At 43.5% G+C, this 18,001-nt stretch overlaps 1 protein-coding gene across 2 annotated transcripts in view; it reads right to left on the bottom strand.

The window, feature by feature from the left end:
• Positions 1-18,001, bottom strand: part of CDK14 (cyclin dependent kinase 14) — a 786,329-nt gene that overhangs the window by 728,656 nt on the left and 39,672 nt on the right. The gene's annotated exons all lie outside the window — the stretch shown is intronic.

The following is an 18,001-nucleotide window of genomic DNA, read 5'->3' on the forward strand; positions in this document are numbered from 1 at the left end:
AATTGTAGGCCTGAAGAAGACCCCCAAAACACATACAGTAATAATAAATACCATCTAATATTTTGCTTGCTCATTGACTTATCCTTTAGTCCCCCTAAATTTTGAAGTATTTAAAGCGTGTGGCCCTTAGTAAAAAATTTAGATTTCACAAAATCTCCCTTAATAAACTGAGATTTCACAAGAGACCAACTTTATTTTCATGGGATTCAGTCACAATTTAAATTATATATTACCCCAATGCTATTTTCTACATGACCTTCACATTTTTTCACGCCTATTGTCCCATATCTTCAAAAAACTGATTTTAAATACAATTTTTTACATTCTCCCTCTAGTGGTCATGTCTATATCGAGGAATGGGATTAGCATCCCTGCTGAAGAACCTCTGAGAAAGATTTAAATAGGTAAAAAGTTTTTTACGAATGATGAACATTTAAAGTAGTTATTCAGAAAAGAATATATCCATTGCATGTTCATCAACTTTACATTTTTGGAAAGTAAAAAGCTGCTACACGTAGCGTTCACCATATTTATAAAGCAGAGATTGTTACAAGATTGATTTGATAACATTCAGCTCCAGTTGATTGTTATTTTCTTTTGGATACATTGAGGAAGGTTTAGATCAGGGGTGTCTAACTCAATTTCATTGCGGGCCACATCACCATTATGGTCGCCCTCGGAAAGCCAGTTCCATCTGTAGTCCACCACTATCAGAAGTCAAGGGCCCCCACCCTCCCGGGCCCCCACCCTCCCTTATATTACAGGGCACCCCATTTACCGTGTTCTCCTACTGGGAAGAAGCTGGAGGCAGAGCTGGGAAGCAGCAACTGCAGGGTCTGGAGGAGGGCTGGAGTCAGCTGCCGGAGTCTGCTGAATGCTGAGACCAGTGGAGGCAGAGAGAAGTGGCTGCACAGAGAGGTGCAAGATCTGTAGGAGGAGTTGTGACCTCCTCTCTGCTGCCAACTGCTGAGTTGGGGGGGGGGGGGTGGTCCTCTCTGCAGCTGCAGGGGGCAGCACAGGATCTGGCAGAGGAGTTCTGTCCTCTCTGCTGCCGTCTGCTGAGACAAGGTGGGGGCAGAGATGAAGGAGATGCAGCTGCTGCAGGAGAGGTGCAAGGGCCACATGAAATGGCCTGGAGGGCCAGATTCGGCTGCAGGCCTTGTGTTTGACACCTGTGGTTTAGAGCATATCAAGGTTTTGTTTTGCTGTTCATGTTCCTTTTAAGGGAATATTTCACTATTTCACTACTTAAGGACCGGAAGTGATGGGAATTCTCTCCAATGGGGACACATTAAACAAATACATTTTTTTAGCAGACCGAGGAAGGGTTAGAACATCTAATATTTTTAATTTAAATTTGTTCCTTCTGCTCCAGTAGTTCCAGCATCCCCCATTTTCCGTACAGGCGTCACAGGAATGGGACTTTGGGAGACAGGACACCGCATCATGGGGGGGGGGGGGCTACAAGAAGAAAGACAGCCGGCCCCGCACAGAGCTGCATTAGGGGGTACGCGCTACCTGTGGATGGCGCTAATATCCCAGGAAGCTGCAGGAGCTTGGGGTCTAGGCGAGAAACCTAAAGTGGGGGACTGTATGCAGATTTTTTTTTTTGCAATTCTATGAAAAGGAAGAGAGAAGGATTCATATTAGGTGAAGTAGAAGTAGTGAAGGCTTATTTTTAAAACAGACCCCCCCCCCCCCTCTTCTTTCCTTTTCCCAGGAGCAAACTACAGAAGCAAGGGCATTGACGTGGCCAGGTCATGTGACCCACCCACTGCCTCTCTGTTGGACCCGTGTTAACGCGGCAAGTCCGCGGCTGCTATTAGTGCACTGGAATTATAGATAGCTTTTAAAAAGGTATCGATCAATATCTACATTAACTTTCAATTAGGGAACTTGGAGTTTACGGCTTTGTATGTTCGATGAATAAATGATACATCACACATTACTACAAGCTAGACGTAAAAAGCTCCTTCAGCACAAAAAAAAGAACATGGTTTATGGGTCTTGCTAGAAGACCTGCTTATTTATTAAAGACAAAATGCACCCCTTTTACTGTCAAGATCTACTTCATGTATTTTTTAATATGTTACCAGAATATTGTACAAATATTTATTGAACAGATGGCAAAAAATTATTCTATATGTGGAAAATTTCCCCTGCAAAAGGCAAAGTTCTATATGTATCATCAAGAGACTTAGAACATCACCCACTGATGCTCCATAAGAACATCACCCACTGATAGTCCCCTCCATAGTGACATGATGGCATCACGCAGTTGCTGCAGATTGGTCGGCTGCACATCCATGATGCGAACCTCCTGTTCCTCCACATCCCAAAGGTGCTCTATTGGATTGATATCTGCTGGCTGTGGAGACCATTGGAGTACTGTGACCTCATGTGTCTTGTTCAAGAAGTGTTGAGATGATTTGAGCTTTGTGACACGGTGCATTATCCTGCTGGAAGGAGCCATCAGAAGATGGGGACACTGTAGTCATAAAGAGATGGACATGGTCAGCAACAATACTCAAGTAGGCCGTGACCTTCAAATGATGTTCAATTGGTACTAAGGGGCCCAAAAGGCGTCAAGAAAATATCTCCCGCACCATTGCACCACCACCACCACCAGCCTGAACCGTTGATACAAGGCAGGATGGATCCATGCTTTCATGTTGTTTACGCCAAATTCTGACCCTACCATCTGAATATCACCGCTGAAATCAAGACTCAGACCAGGCAATGTTTTTCTAATCTTCTATTGTCCAATTTTGATGAGCCTGTGTGAATTGTAGCCTCAGTTTCCTGTTCTTAGCTGATAGAAGGGCCACCCGGTGTGGTCTTCTGCTGCTGTGGCCCATCTGCTTCAAGGTCCAATGTGTTGTGCGTTCAGAGATCGTATTCTGCATACCTTGGTTGTAATGAGTGGTTATTTGAGTTATTGTTGCCTTTCTATCATCTCTAACCAGTCTGCCCATTCTTCTTTGACCTCAACAAGGTATTTTTCTCAACAGAAATGCCAGTGCCACTCACTGGATATTTTCTCTTTTTCGGACCAGTCTCCGTAAACCCGAGAGATGGTTGTGTGTGAAAATCCCAGTAAATCAGTGTTTTTTTTTTTTAAATACTCAGACCAGCCCATCTGGCACCAACAACCATACCACGTTCAAAGTCCCTTAAATCCCACACATACATATACACTGCTCCAAAAATAAAAATAAAAAAAAGGAACACAAAGGGGAGGACAGCACTCTTTCTATAGATCCTGTTCTCTCTCTGTGCAGCCACTGCACCCATCTCCCCTTGTCTCTGTGCAGCCACTGCACCCCTCTCCCCTGTTCTCAACATTTAGAAGACTCTGAAAGCTAACTCCAGGTCTCCTCTGCTCCTCCTCCAGACCCTTCACTTTCTGCTTCCCAACTCTGCCACTCACTTGTTCCCAACAGCAGCACAATCTAAGGGCAGTGCACTGTGATGTAAGGGAGGGTGGGGGACTCTTAACATCTAAATGTAATGGAGTGTGGGGTGCTCTGGACATCTAGGCTTACAGATACAACCGGCCATAATGCTGATGCGGCCCACAATGAAATCAAGTTTGACACCCCCGATATAGCTTCATTACATCAAGCATTTTGTTAGTTTAATTTTGACGATTATGGCTTACAGCTAGTGAAAACCCAATATTCAGTATCTCAGAAAATTAGAATATTTTGAAAAATTTCAATACTGTAGACTGATGGTGTCACACTAATCAGCTAACTAAAAACCCGTAAAAAGGTTTCCTGCGCCTTTAAATTGTCTCTCAGTCTGGTTCGGTAGGTTACACAATCATGGGGAAGACTGCTGACTTGATAGTTGTCCAGAAGACAGTCATTGACACCCACAAGGAGGGTAAGTCACAAAAGGTCATTGCTATAGAAGATGGCTGTTCACGGACTGCTGTATCCAAGCATATTAATAGAAGGTTTAGTGGAAGGAAAGTGTGGTATAAAAAAAAAGGTGCACAACAGGGATAAACCACAGCCTTGAAAGGATTCACAAAGGAGATTCACAAGGAGTGGTGTCAGTGCTTCAAGAGTCACCACACACAGACGTATCCAGGACATGGGCTACAACTGTCACATTCCTTGTGCCAAGCCACTCCAGAACCATCTTACCTGGGCTAAAGAGAAAAAAGGACTGGACTGTTGCTCAGTGATCCAAAGTCCTGTATTTGGATGAAAGTTAATTTTTCATTTGGAAATCAAGGTTCCAGAGTCTGGAGGAAGAGTGGAGAGGCACAGAATCCAAGTTGAACGAGGTCCAGTGTGAAGTTTGCGCAGTCACAGATTTGGGGATCCATGTCATCTGCTGGTGTTGGTCCACTGTGTGTCATCAAGTTCAATGTCAGTGCAGCACTCTACCAGGAAATTCTAGAGCACTTCATGATTCCCTCTGCTGACCAGCTTTATGGAGATAGAGATGCTGATTTAATTTTTCCAGCAGGACCTCCCCACAATGCCATAACTACCAATACCTGGTCACATGTGTTCATGGTATCACTCCCCTGACCTAAACCCATAGAGAATCTGTGGGGTATTGTCAAGAGGAAGATGAGAGACACAGGATCCAATAATGCAGATGAGCTGAAGGCCGCTATCAAAGCAACCTGGACTTCTGTAACACCTCAGCGGTGTCACAGGCTGATCGCCTCCATGCCACGCCGCATTGATGCAGTAATTAATGCAAAAGGAGTCCCAACCAAGTATTGAGTGCATACTATAGTGTACATGGGCATACTTTTCAGTAAGCAAACATTTCTGTATTACGTTTTTAATTTTCTTTATTGGTCTTATGTAATATTCTAATTTTCTGATATACTGAATTTTGGGTTTTCACTAGCTGTAAGCAATAATCATCTAAATTAAAAGAAAGAAATGCTTGAACTATATCACTCGGCATGTAATGAATCTATACAATATAGGCGTTTCACTTTCTGAATTGATTAGTAGAATAAAATTAACTTTTTGATGATATTCTAATTTTTTGAGATGCACACAATAATATATATATATATATTTATATTATTTACTTATTTATTTTACTTAGATTAGGGATAGACCGATTATCGCCAAGGCCGATATATCGGTGGCCAATATGCACTTTCCCCAATATATTGGTATTGGCTCTGGAACTGGCCGATGTTGCCGATATTTTTGTGACGTCATTCTGCTTTCTTAGGCCACATCCCTCGCCTTGGAAAGCCTTGTCTGGAGTCGGGACTAGTCTCGCGGGAGTGTATTACAGCCATACATCCACAGGTACTGTACCTGCCAGTCACAGGCACTGTTCCAGCCAGTCACAGGCACTGTTCCAGCCAGACACCTACAGCCCCTGAAACAGCCACCCACCCACCACAGGGTGCCAGCCAGCAACCCACAGACAGGGTGCCAGACAGCCAGCCACCCACAGGCCCTGTACCAGCCAGCCACCCACCCACAGACAGGGTGCCAGACACCCACAGGCACTGTACCTGCCAGTCACAGGCACTGTTCCAGCCAGTCACCTACAGCCCCTGTAACAGCCACCCACCCACCACAGGGTGCCAGCCAGCCAGCCACCCACAGGCCCTGTACCAGCCAGCCACCCACCACAGGGTGCTAGCAAGCCAGCCAGCAATCATTAAACAAAAATTAACATGTTCAGTACCAGATTTGTGTAAAAAATTTGTCTTATTTTTCAAACCTTTAAATGTACAAAATATCGGCCCATAATGGCTGATACTGATATGTTGTGACCAAAATATCGGTATCGGCCCTGAAAAAAACATATTGGTCTATACCTAATATATACAATTTTTTTTCTATACACACATAAACAGTATACATACACAAACAGTACATAAATTCATGTAGTAGTAAGAATATTCCAGAAAGAAGAAGCAACAAGTATCAAAGAAGATCCGTCACATACAAAAACACCTGTGTGTGAAGCCTCAGATGGAGGCTTAGGATCTCAGATGTCAAGGCCACCTACTAGCTTCAGCTAACTCACAATATAGGTGGACAGAATGATCATCACTGCTCTGTGGCCTGGTGCTCAGAGAAGGAAGGCTTCAGTCAGAGCCTTCTTACACAGACATGGGGTGCCCCAAGTCAATATCCCTTTAATTTTTTAGTAACAGCAACTCTGGCATATGAAGCTCTTCTCAAGAGGATCTGGGCCCTAGCGATGACCTTCTAAACATAGTTTAGTGAAGGAGTCACATCCTGCTCCCAGGAAATGTATTTATAGGAAGAGATATCCCATACAGCGCCAGAGAATTATCAGCCCCTTGACTTACAGTACTTCAATTATAATGTCAGAGGACACTTGTTTTTAGCCCTTGAATGGATTTTGACAGGCTGAATACATTTAGATTATAATTTTATATCATAATGATGGTCAGTATAATGCCAGGAGAAAAAAAGGGAACGCACAGGACTCATGGCAGAAACTTGTTTTTAAAAATATCAGAAGCAGTGCAGTCTGCTTCAAAAAGCAGAATGAACCGGGTGCATGAAACCAGATGCTGCTCCAGCTCATGCACCACTGACTGCTCTCTACTTTACTCACTTCTCACCATTGACTGCAATCCACTTCAGCTCAGTAATCGGTTTACATTTTTATAACTGTGTAGGCTTTCCCATAAAAGAGTTATTTATCACCTTATTTAGCCAGATCTACAGTCCAATTCTGACTTTTTAGCATGAGAGGCAGGGGATCAAAGATCAGCTGAAATAAGTGACAGATGCTACATGGTCAACTGCCTAACCTCACGCCCAGTCTACAACTTCCTAAAAATGTAACTTTTTTTTGCAGAGAAAAAAAAAAAAAAAACATTTCCCTCTGGTTGATCTCTGTACATTACAAGGATTTTAATAAACTTTGTTGCAGATTCCTACCTTTTGATATTATGAAGAAATCGCTGTTTGACTATGTCCATGTGCTTACTGAATCTGCATGGGAGTGGTTTTATAATTATCAATCAGCTGCTGTACCTACAGGTCTCTAATAAGGAAAGTGTCTGGGTCTGCATCCCTTAACCACTTTACCACCGGAGGATTTTGCTGTCTTCCGTCCAGGCCACTTTTTGCGATTCGGCGCTGTGCTACTTCAACTGACAATTGCGCGGTCGTGCGACGCCGTACCCAAACGAAATTTACGTCCTTTTTTTCCCACAAACAGAGCTTTCTTTTGGTGGTATTTGATCACCTGTGCGATTTTTACTTTTTGCGCTATAAACAAAAAAAGAGCGTTTATTTTGAAAAAATAACAATATTTTTAACATTTTTTTATATGAAATTCCCCCCAAAAAAGATGTAAAAACCAATTTTTTAAAAATTTTTTGGCCAATTTGTTTTCTGCTACCTATGTTTGGTAAAAAAAAAAAAATCGCAATAAGCGTATTTTGATTGGTTTGCGCAAAAGTTATTGCGTTTACTAACAAAGGGAAAGATTTCTGTCATTTTTGGTGTTTTTTATTTTAACGCGTAATGGCGGCGATCTGCGATTTTTTTTGCGGGACTGCGACATTGCGGCGGACAGATCAGACCCTTGACTGACATTTTTGACACTTTTGGGGGTACCAGTGACATTACTGCAGTAATCAGTGCTATATATATGCACTGTTACTGTAAAAATGACACTGGCAGGGAAGGGGTTAATTTTATTGGAGAGGGAGGGGTTAATGTATGCCTGGTGCTTACTGACGTGTAGGGGGGGAGGTGACTGTGTGAGTCATGGACAGATCGGATGTCCAGCTATGCTGAACAGTCCGATCTGTCACTCCCTGTCACTATGGAGATCCGCCCGCTGTGTTTACACACAGCTGGCGGATCTCCAGACTCGATCCCCGACGATCGGGTAAGAGCAGCGGCGATCACCGCTGCTCCTCCCCTGACCCGACTCCCGCTGTGAATGAAAACAGCGGGAGCGAGCCTCCGGCGGCGCGCAAGCGCCGCCCAGAAGGGGGAGTGTCTGACGACGTTAATACTACGTCGTCAGACGATAACGAGCCACTCTGCCGCAGTAGTATTACTGTGAGCAGACGTAAAGTGGTTAATATGTGATTTGCCTTTGAGTGTATCTCAACAAAAATATTTTTTTTTTGCAGCGGATGCCCAAAATCGGACTTGTATCTTAGTGCAGACTTCTGGGAAAAACAGTAAGCCAATCACACAAGCAGGAAATGACATTTTCAGGGGGTGGTCTGTACTCCATCTGTGTACAGAATGCCTCTAGGTAGCCATATTGCATTTTACAGAAAATGACAGAGTTGCAGATTAAATAATGAAAGGTAATGTATTAACAATAAATTTACAATATAACTTAAAGTGGTTGTTAAACCATCTATACAAATTCAGGGAATAGTTGGTTGGGGAGGGGAAATTTTTAGGTTAATGGAACTCTCAGGGAGATCAGTGGACCTCAACATATTACTGGAGGACAACGCTAAAAAGATTTAGATTTTGTCCATTGTCGATTGGTTCTTCCTAATTAAAGTTTACTTTTTTGGCCTACAACCTTTGTAAACTCTGTGGTAAGCTCAATAGTGACCTTCAATCCTAGTCCGGTGAGTATAGACATCATATGGTAAAAAACAAACAAACAGTGGGTGGCCAGCAAGGTGGAGCTTCCAAAAACATCTATTCTTTCCCTCCGATGTGGTGGCCTTGAGGAGGTCAAAGACAAATATTCATACTTAGGCATCCACATGTAGAATCAGGTGCCTGAGACTAGTCAAATCAGAAGGGATTGTCTCTTCTTAAAGAGGTTTTCAATTTGGGTCTTAACAACTCTTATAACTAATGCCTCGTACACACGCAACGATTATCGGCCGACCGATCGGTCGACTTTTGTCCAGTGTTGTTGTGTTGGTTGAAATGTGCTCTAGACTGCACACTAATTTTCTCGGCCAACAACAACCAACTTCAGAAGTGATGTCATGTGCTGGTCTACTTTCCGTGTGTTTTTTCTTCTCTGAGCATGCCCAGTCTTGCTCATCTGATTTTTGTCTGCCGAAATCTGTACTGACTGACGGAAAATCAGCCGTTGTGTTGTTGGCCAACAAAAATTTTATAGCCTGCACACCAGATTTTATTCGGCCGAAAAGTCGCAGTCGGTTGTCGAAAGCATCATACTAACAAGCCGAAAATCGGCCAATTGGACGTTGGCCAAAAATTCACGGCCGACTATCGATGCATGTGTACGGGGCATAAGCATTGAGGTTAACCTCAAAAGTGACCTCTAATCCTAGTTCGGTGAACATGGCCATCATATGGCATAAAAGAACAGACAGTGGGTGGCCAGCAAGGTGGAGCTTCCAAAGACAATTTGTCCCTCTAATATAGTGACCCTAATATGTCTTTAATCTAAATATTCACACTTAAGCCCCATACACACGCACAGATTGTTGGCCAACCGATCGGCCGTCTTTTGTCCAGTGTTTGTTGGTTGAAATGTGCTCTAGACTTGCACTGGACTTTTGTTGGCCAACAAAAACCAACTTCAGAAGTGATGTCATGTGATGGTTGACTTTCCGTGTGTTTTTTCTTCTCTGAGCATGCCCAGTCTTGCTCATCTGATTTTTGTCTGCCGAAATCTGTACTGACTGAGGAACAATCGGCCGTTCTTTGTTGGCCAACAAAAATTTTAAATCCTGCACACCAGATTTTTTTCGGCCGAAAATTCGCAGTTGGTTGTCGGAAGCATCATACTAACAAGCCGACAATCGGCAGATCTGACATTGGCCGACAATTTACGGCCTACAATCTGTGCGTGTGTACGGGGCTTTAGGCATCCAAATGTATAATCAGGTGCCCGAGGTCAGTCCATAAAATGCATGCCCAACCATCTTCTAGTCTGGGGGTCTCCAAACTATAGCCCTCCAGTTTTTTTTAGGAACTACAATTCCCATCATGCTTAGTCAGGTCTGTGAATGTCATAGTTTTACAATGCCTCATGGGACTTGTGGTTCCACAACAGCTGGAGGGCCGTAGTTCGGAGATCCCTGCTCTAGTCTTTGGTCACTTTGGGGTTGATTTACTAGAATTGGAGAGTGCAAAATCTTGTGCAGCTGTGCATAAAAGGCCAATCAGCTTCTAACTTTAACTTGTTCAATTAGGCTTTGCCAAAAAAAAACTTGGAAGCGGATTGGTTTCTATGTAGAGCTGCACCAGATTTTGCACGCCCCAGTTTTAAGAAATCTCCCCCTTTGAGTCTACAGGTACTATAAGATTTTTAAGACAAGAGTAGTGCTATGGTCATCTACAGTTTGACTTGTCAAATATTGTACTGGCAATGCTGGCATGCATTCTTTGTATCCATGAAGTTGAAGCTTGTCCTTTCCCGCAATGAGTCAGTACGTTATATTTCCGTGGTGGGTGTGAAGAAGACATTTTACAATCACTCTTGGAGTTTGGGGCCATGGGGTGGTCTTAAGAGGCTTTTCTTCCCTAGTTTGTCTGTTGCCGCCTGTTAAAGTTAGCTGATGACACATAGATGACTTATCCAAGGTCACTTAGAGGTGACAACTTTAAGGGAATCACTTATTAGAGCCACTTGTTTTATTGTTTGACCTTGTAAACTCCTGAGTCCCTCTGCAAAAAGTCCCAGAAGACTAGAACTACACAGGAGAGGTTAGTAGCTTACTCATGCAGCTAAAATCACAAAGTAAATAAAGTTGAACTAAAGGCTAAATGCTTTAATTTTTTTCAGTTATGGAGCAGAGAATATAAGGTGTTTTTATTGCGGTTGTTGCATGCTCCCCCCTCGTTAGTAGGATTCACCCTCTCTATTTTCCCCGTTTACCATTATCACCGAGAGTAAAAGTGACAGAACAAGAAGAGACAGGAAATCTTGCAATGGGGACACTGATGAGAGAGAGAGAGAGAGAGAGAGAGAGAGAGAGAGAGAGAGAGAGAGAGAGAGAGAGAGAAAGAGAGAGAGAAAGAGAGAGAGAAAGAGAGAGAGAAAGAGAGAGAGAAAGAGAGAGAGAAAGAGAGAGAGAAAGAGAGAGAGAAAGAGAGAGAGAAAGAGAGAGAGAAAGAGAGAGAGAAAGAGAGAGAGAAAGAGAGAGAGAAAGAGAGAAAGAAAGAAAGAAAGAAAGAAAGAAAGAAAGAAAGAAAGAAAGAAAGACATTGTTCCTACAATAGAAAAAACTGAATACGTACCTCCCAACTTCTTCCAACTTGGTGGGTCCAACTTCTCCTCATATAAATACTCAAAATTCCAGCCAGTAATTGGTTGTCTTTATGTGATGTTGCATGCTACCCATGTAGCTTAATGCCCTGTACACACTATCAGATTATCTGAAGACTTTTGTCTGCAGACTTACCAAAACCATATAATATGAGGTCAAACCTAAACACTTTCAATTTGTATGCAATCCGGCAGGCCCTTGCACTACATAGAAAAGGTAAATCTGAAGACAAAAGTCTTCAGATAATCTGATAGTGTGTACAGGGCATTAGTCACTGACACCCATTTGTTCCATCTGTTTAGCAAAAAGCGGCTACTGCTTACCATCCAGCTTGGTTCACACTCCCGTGACCTGAAAGTCGGCGCAACTTACAATGCAACTTTGCCATGCGACTTGAAGTGACTTTCAAGCAACTTCAAGGAATGCTTGGGTAATCTTCCTGTAATGTTGGATCCAAATCACATCAATTAAGATGAGGATTTGACTTGGAGACAGTTTTTATTTGAGCCGGGTTCACACTACCGCGACCAGAAAGTCGCTCCATAAAGGAGCGACTTTTTAGCGTGACTCTGAAGAGACTTTAATGATAGGTGACTTTGTCTGTGGGGTAATCTTGTGCCTGGGTAATCTTTTTCTTTCTTCTTCCTGAAAAGTCTGATCACAGTCGCTTGAAAATAGATAAGGATCCGACTTAGAGGCGACTCCCATTGAAGTCTATGTGCACAAGTCGGATAGAGGTCGCCTTGAAGTAGTACAGGAACCTTTTCTGAAGTCGGAGCGACTTCAGTAGTGCATATTAAGACGGCTCTCATTCATTTAAATTGAATTTGTAATGACAAGCGACTTGGGGCGACTTGAGGGCGCACAAGTTGTGTCCCAAGTCGAAGAAGTAGTGTGAACCGGGTCTTAAAGTCTATGTTCACAAGTCGGATAGAGGTCGCCTTGAAGTAGTACAGGAACCTTTTATTAAGTCGGAGTGACTTCAGTAGTGCTAATTAAGACAGCTCCCATTAACGAACATGGGATTTCATATGTCACTCAACTTGGGGTCCCTCAAGTCGGATCCTAAGTTCCAGCAGTGTGAACCGAGCCTAAGTGCTAGCAATTTTAGTTAGTAGCACAACTGAGCTACTAAAATCTCTTTTTAGGTAGATGTAATCCCTAAATTGTTTTTTTTTTATTTCTAAAGCATTGTGTATCAATAGCATTTTTAATAAATTATATTTTTCACCCTCTAATCCATGGGTGTCCAACCTTTTGGCTTCTCTGGGCCACATTTAGTGTAGAGAAATTTTCTCGGGCCTCATATAAAATATATACTATAGTTAAGCTATACAAGTAATAAAACGCCGCCGCGCCCTTCCCACATGCCCATCTAATGCAGCTTCACCAGTGCGTGCCCATCCAATGCAGCCTCACAAGTGCATGCCCATCCAATGCAGCCTGATCAGTGCCTATCAAATGCAGTCTCACAAGTGCATGCTCATCCAATGCAGCCTGATCAGTGCCCATCCAATGTAGCCTCACCAGTGCGTGCCTATCCAATGCAGCCTGATCAGTGCCCATCCAATGTAGCCTCACCAGTGCGTGCCCATCCAATGCAGCCTCACAAGTGCATGCCCATCCAATGCAGCCTGATCAGTGCCTATCAAATGCAGTCTCACAAGTGCATGCTCATCCAATGCAGCCTGATCAGTGCCCATCCAATGTAGCCTCACCAGTGCGTGCCCATCCAATGCTGTCTGCAATGAAGAGAGAGGAGAGCCGCTGGATTACACAGAGCAGGGATCTCCCGCTTACCCGGTGTCCGCTGTCATATGAAGTCCTGCCTCCTGGACCGGCTCCTATGATAGACGTCACCAATGTGCTGTCAATCATTGACAGAGGCTCCGAGGCAGCCTCTGCCTACAGTTAGTTGGAAGCTGCTGTGGCCGTGCCCCCGACTTGACTTCCTTCCTCTCCAGCAAAAAAAAAATAATTGTCAGGGGGCAGTGGGCCGCATTGCCTGTGGTTCTGGGCCGCATGCGGCCCTCGGGCCGCAGGTTGGACATGCCTGCTCTAATCCTTTGTTGCATCTCAGTGCTGCTGATCTCCTCTAGCTTCTTTACAAACCACTCCAGCAATGGCTGCATTGCAATTTCTGGGTCAGGCTTTCCAAGAGATATCATAATAAATACTTCCACTTATTCCTGTTTATGTTCTTCCAGCATGGCTTCTCTTTTCTTAATGGGTTATAAGCTCTTCCACCTTTAGTTTTACTAATCCAACACTTAAAATTTATGTTAACCCAATCGCTAAAATCTCATAAGCGTTTGGAGGTTAATGTTCGTTTTAATTCAAATAATATCTGGTGATCCTTCCATGAAGCACTTCTTGTTATAAAGTGACAAAGCTCTGTATAATTCTACCAGTTGGGCTCCTGCGTTGTCACACGAGTTTCTAAAGGAAACAAATAACCATTTCAACACATGGTATTGTAGCACTGCCCCCTACAGAGCTGCTGAGAATTACACTTCTTGGGTTCCCCTGGGTTACCATTAGCAACTGACAGCAGATACACTGCATTAAAAGTTCTTGGCTCAGACAATCAGTCCAGGGGATTTGGTTTTTGTGTTTTATTTAGAACTGGGATGGGAGGGGTACTCCAACTAGTAAATTAATTATGCCCAATTCTGAGGACAACTGACTGTCGAATGCGGCAAAACCGCTGCTTCACCTTGCCACTGAAGTGAAGTTAAATTGACCGTTCCTGTTTGAATATTCTCTTCAGGGTTAACAACTTGGCACCCCTTTATGCTCACTGCCTGTGTGCTGACACCTGTCCACTGGAGTGGTCCCCTTCCTGGGCAGACCGGTTGGCAAGCTCCCCTGTACTCTTGGACACTGTTTTTCCCAGAGTTGATCTGCCTTCACCTCCACAGTCAGCTTCACTGGACCTCTGGGTTCCGCCACACCACTGGTTCACTAGGCCGACTGCCTACGACCACCCTCACAGCTGCAGAAGAGGAGACAACCGTCACCCTCCTTCTGGGACTTGGCTTTCCGTCCAAAGACCCCCTGCCACATGTGCCCTTGGCTTTTATAACGTATCCCAGGATGCACCACTGCTTGTGCTAACCCACTGAGATAGTTACAAAAGCCTGTGTGTCACTTGCTGGGTTTCCTCCACTGTCCAACAGGCTCCCCTATTGGATGCAGTGGGGACACTCCCTCAGCCCAGATGAATTACACCCTGGGCACATGCAACAGGCCTAACTATAAATCAGGCTCTCCTAATAAGCAGACAGAGCAACTATACTTTCTCTGCCTAGCACCTACCTAGGAGGGTGCTACAGTATGTAAACATGGTTAACTGTTGTTATCAGGAAACGCACCCTGACAAATGCCAATGGAGTGCATGTAGAGACAAGAAGTAGCTGCTGGAGATCAGTAGCACTGGGATGCAACAAAGAATGAAAAAAAGGTGAAAACAAGTCTAGGGACCTTGCCCTAAAGGCAGAGGTCTCCAAACATTCTAAAAAAAAGGGCCAGTTTACTGTCCTTCAGATTTTAAGGGGACCAGAATGTGGCCATTGGGAGTAGAAATTGTCACGGTGTCAGTGGGAGTAAATAAAGCATCTTTGGGATTAGGGGGAGAAATAGCGCCCCATCATTGGTCTCAGTGGGAGGAATAGTGCCCCATCATTGGTCTCAGTGGGAGGAATAGTGCCCCATCATTGGTCTCAGTGGGAGGAATAGTGCCCCATCATTGGTCTCAGTGGGAGGAATAGCGCCCCATCATTGGTCTCAGTGGGAGGAATAGTGCCCCATCATTGGTCTCAGTGGGAGGAATAGTGCCCCATCATTGGTCTCAGTGGGATGAATAGTGCCCCATCATTGACATCAGTGGGATGAATAGTGCCCCATCATTGGTGTCAGTGGGAGGAATAGTGCTCCATCATTGGTATCAGTGGGAGGAAAAGTACCCAAAAGGGCTGGACAAAAGCAAAGGGCCGCAGTTTGGAGACCACTGCCCTAAGGTTTTACCCACACCTGCCAGGAGTGTGTGTAAAATTGACAAGCCAAATACAGTGGCTGGCAGTTTTTTAATAATTAATCACACTTAACTGCGCTAAATAAAACAATAGACTCGATAAGCTGAAACTTTAGGCCCCTTTCACACGGGCTTTCCGATCCAATCTGCCTGTTAGTTTTTCAGGCGGACCGGATCAGATGCTCCATTTATCCCTATGGAGCAGCAGATGTCAGCACTGACATCTCCTCTGACACCCGCTGCTATCCGATCCAATCCAGTCCATGAAATCCGGACGGATGGGAACCTTATTTTCCATCCAGCTGGAGGATCGGATAAGATCGGATAAAAACGGACAGGCGGTCCCTTCTCATCCGATCTCCCCAAAGAGGAGAGCGGGACTCTGAGAGCTCCGTCTCTGCACACAGAGCGGAGACGGAGCAGTCATCTGCCTGGTCAGCGGGGGATCGGCGGATCGATCTCAACTGAGCAAAATGGACTCCATCGGGCGCACCGCACATGTGAAAGGAGCCTTACAGTGAGATACCACCACATATACAAGTACAAAAACAAAAGCTGAGCTATAATAAATGAATACCGAATAGTGAATGATAAATAATATTATCTATAACTAAGTGAGAAATTATACAATAAAGTGCTAAGTGAATACACCATATGTAGTCCAAAAGATAGTGAAAATAAAATATAATATTAAAAGTCCAAATCAGTGAAGAGTAAACTGGGTTCCAACTGTAGACGAAATAAAATATGTGAAGTAGGGAGTAAACTTCCACCACCACACCAATAACCTGCTTACCAGAAAGAGTGACCCCAAAGGGTCAAACATGCCAGAGGTAAGCAGATGTTATAGTAACAAGTGGACCTCTCCTCTGTAGCCCTTTAAATGGTATTCAGCTTGGCACTGGATGATCTCCAAAAAAATACAACGAAGAGCGCTATAGTGTAAAATAGGAAGGTCATTTATTGTAAAAAAAAAAAAAAAAAAAAAAAAAAAATAGGGTATTATTGCACTTACAGCAAGCTAAGAACATTAAACGCTGGACGGTTATACACAGCGCCCATCCCTCCAGGGTCTCCGCAACATTCAGCGACGTCAGCATGTTGCGAACCCAACGCACCCCCGCAGAGATGTATAGTAACTAAGTAGAACTACTTCACTACTGTACTTAAGTACCGAAAGGCGGTATCTGTACTTTCCTGGAGTATAATTTTTTTCTCCTACTTCCACTTTTACTTCACTACATTTTTTCAATGATTTCAATACTTCTACTCCAATATTTTTTTTTGTGCTGCATAGTTACTCGTTACAATTATAAAAATTACCACTGCCAGAACAGTAGATGGCAGGTTTCATGAAGCTCAAAACATGTGTATTATCAGTGCATACGAAAATAAAAGCTACTGTATGTATAAATAAAAGCTGCATTTGAAATAATAAACAATATGATGTTCAAACTTTTGACTTCTTTCTTTAATAACTACATAACACAGTACTTGTACTTTTACTTTCAGTACTTGAGTAGCAATTTTTTTCCAAAACTACTGGTACTTTTACTTTCAGTACTTGAGTAGCAAAATTAAAAAAAAAAAAAAAGACTTGTAATACTTAAGTACAAAAAATGTTGAATACTTTAGTACTTCTACTCAAGTCACTTTTTGATTGAGCACTTCCACTTCTACTCAAGTCACTTTTTGCTCGAGCACTCAAGTATGGGTTTCTAGTACTTTATACAACTCTGCACCCCCGTCACAAACGACGTTGTCCTGGGGCAGAGTGGTTCTATTAGAGTCGGTTCACACTAAGGCGACACGACTCTGTACTACTTCAGGGGCGACTTGTGCATTCCCATGCACCACGACTTCCATGGACTTCATATAATGGAAGTCTATGCAAGTCGCTCCGAGGTCGCCCCGAAGTAGTACAGGAACCTTTTTCTAAGTCGGAAACGACTTGTGTCGCTCCTATTAGAACGGGTCCTGTAGCGGTCAATAGATCGCGAGGGAGCGCGACTTGTCAGGCTGACAAGTCGCGCTAGTGTGGACCGGGACTTACACTGAATGGGTTCACCCCAGTGTGAAACGAGCCCAAATGTTGCAATCAAAACATAGTTACATAGTTAATCTGGCTGAAAAAAGACACAAGTCCATCTAATTCAACCAATAAAAGTACATATAGAAGGAAAAGTCCGGTGTTCCATATACACCTTGAAGCTATGATTAAGTACCAGTTGAGGTGCGAAACGCGTTAGATTTACCCTGTTTTACCACCGCTCACTGTATGATTCATCATTTTATCACTTTGAATAAAAAGGTGTTTGCATCGGAGCGCTGCTATCCAATCCAGTTTCTTCTATGTGTTCCTGTTGCAAACAGGGCCGACACCGATCCATTCTCAGAGTAACAAAGGAGGCGATTCTTTCCTGGAGCAATACTCTATTCCTGTCCAATCGTTGCAATCAATGCATATAAAAGGTGAAATCATATGTGTGCTTCCCAAAAATGGCACATCAAAAACGTATATAAGCACACCTCCCAACTTTTTGTGATAGGAATGAGGGACACCTATTGGCAAAAGATTGTAGGCATAGGACACACCCCTGCCACGCCCCCTTAAAGGAGAATTATACAATTGTAATGGTCAGTTAAACCCAAACGTGCTTTATTTTAAACCATTACTATTCCTTTATATTGGGTTTTGGAATTTACAAATGCAGCAATTTATAAATTGGATGAAAGGTTTAGCCACACCT

This window comes from Pelophylax lessonae (assembly GCF_965119305.1).
Source record: "Pelophylax lessonae genome assembly, chromosome: 5".
Classification (NCBI taxonomy): Eukaryota; Metazoa; Chordata; class Amphibia; order Anura; family Ranidae; genus Pelophylax; species Pelophylax lessonae.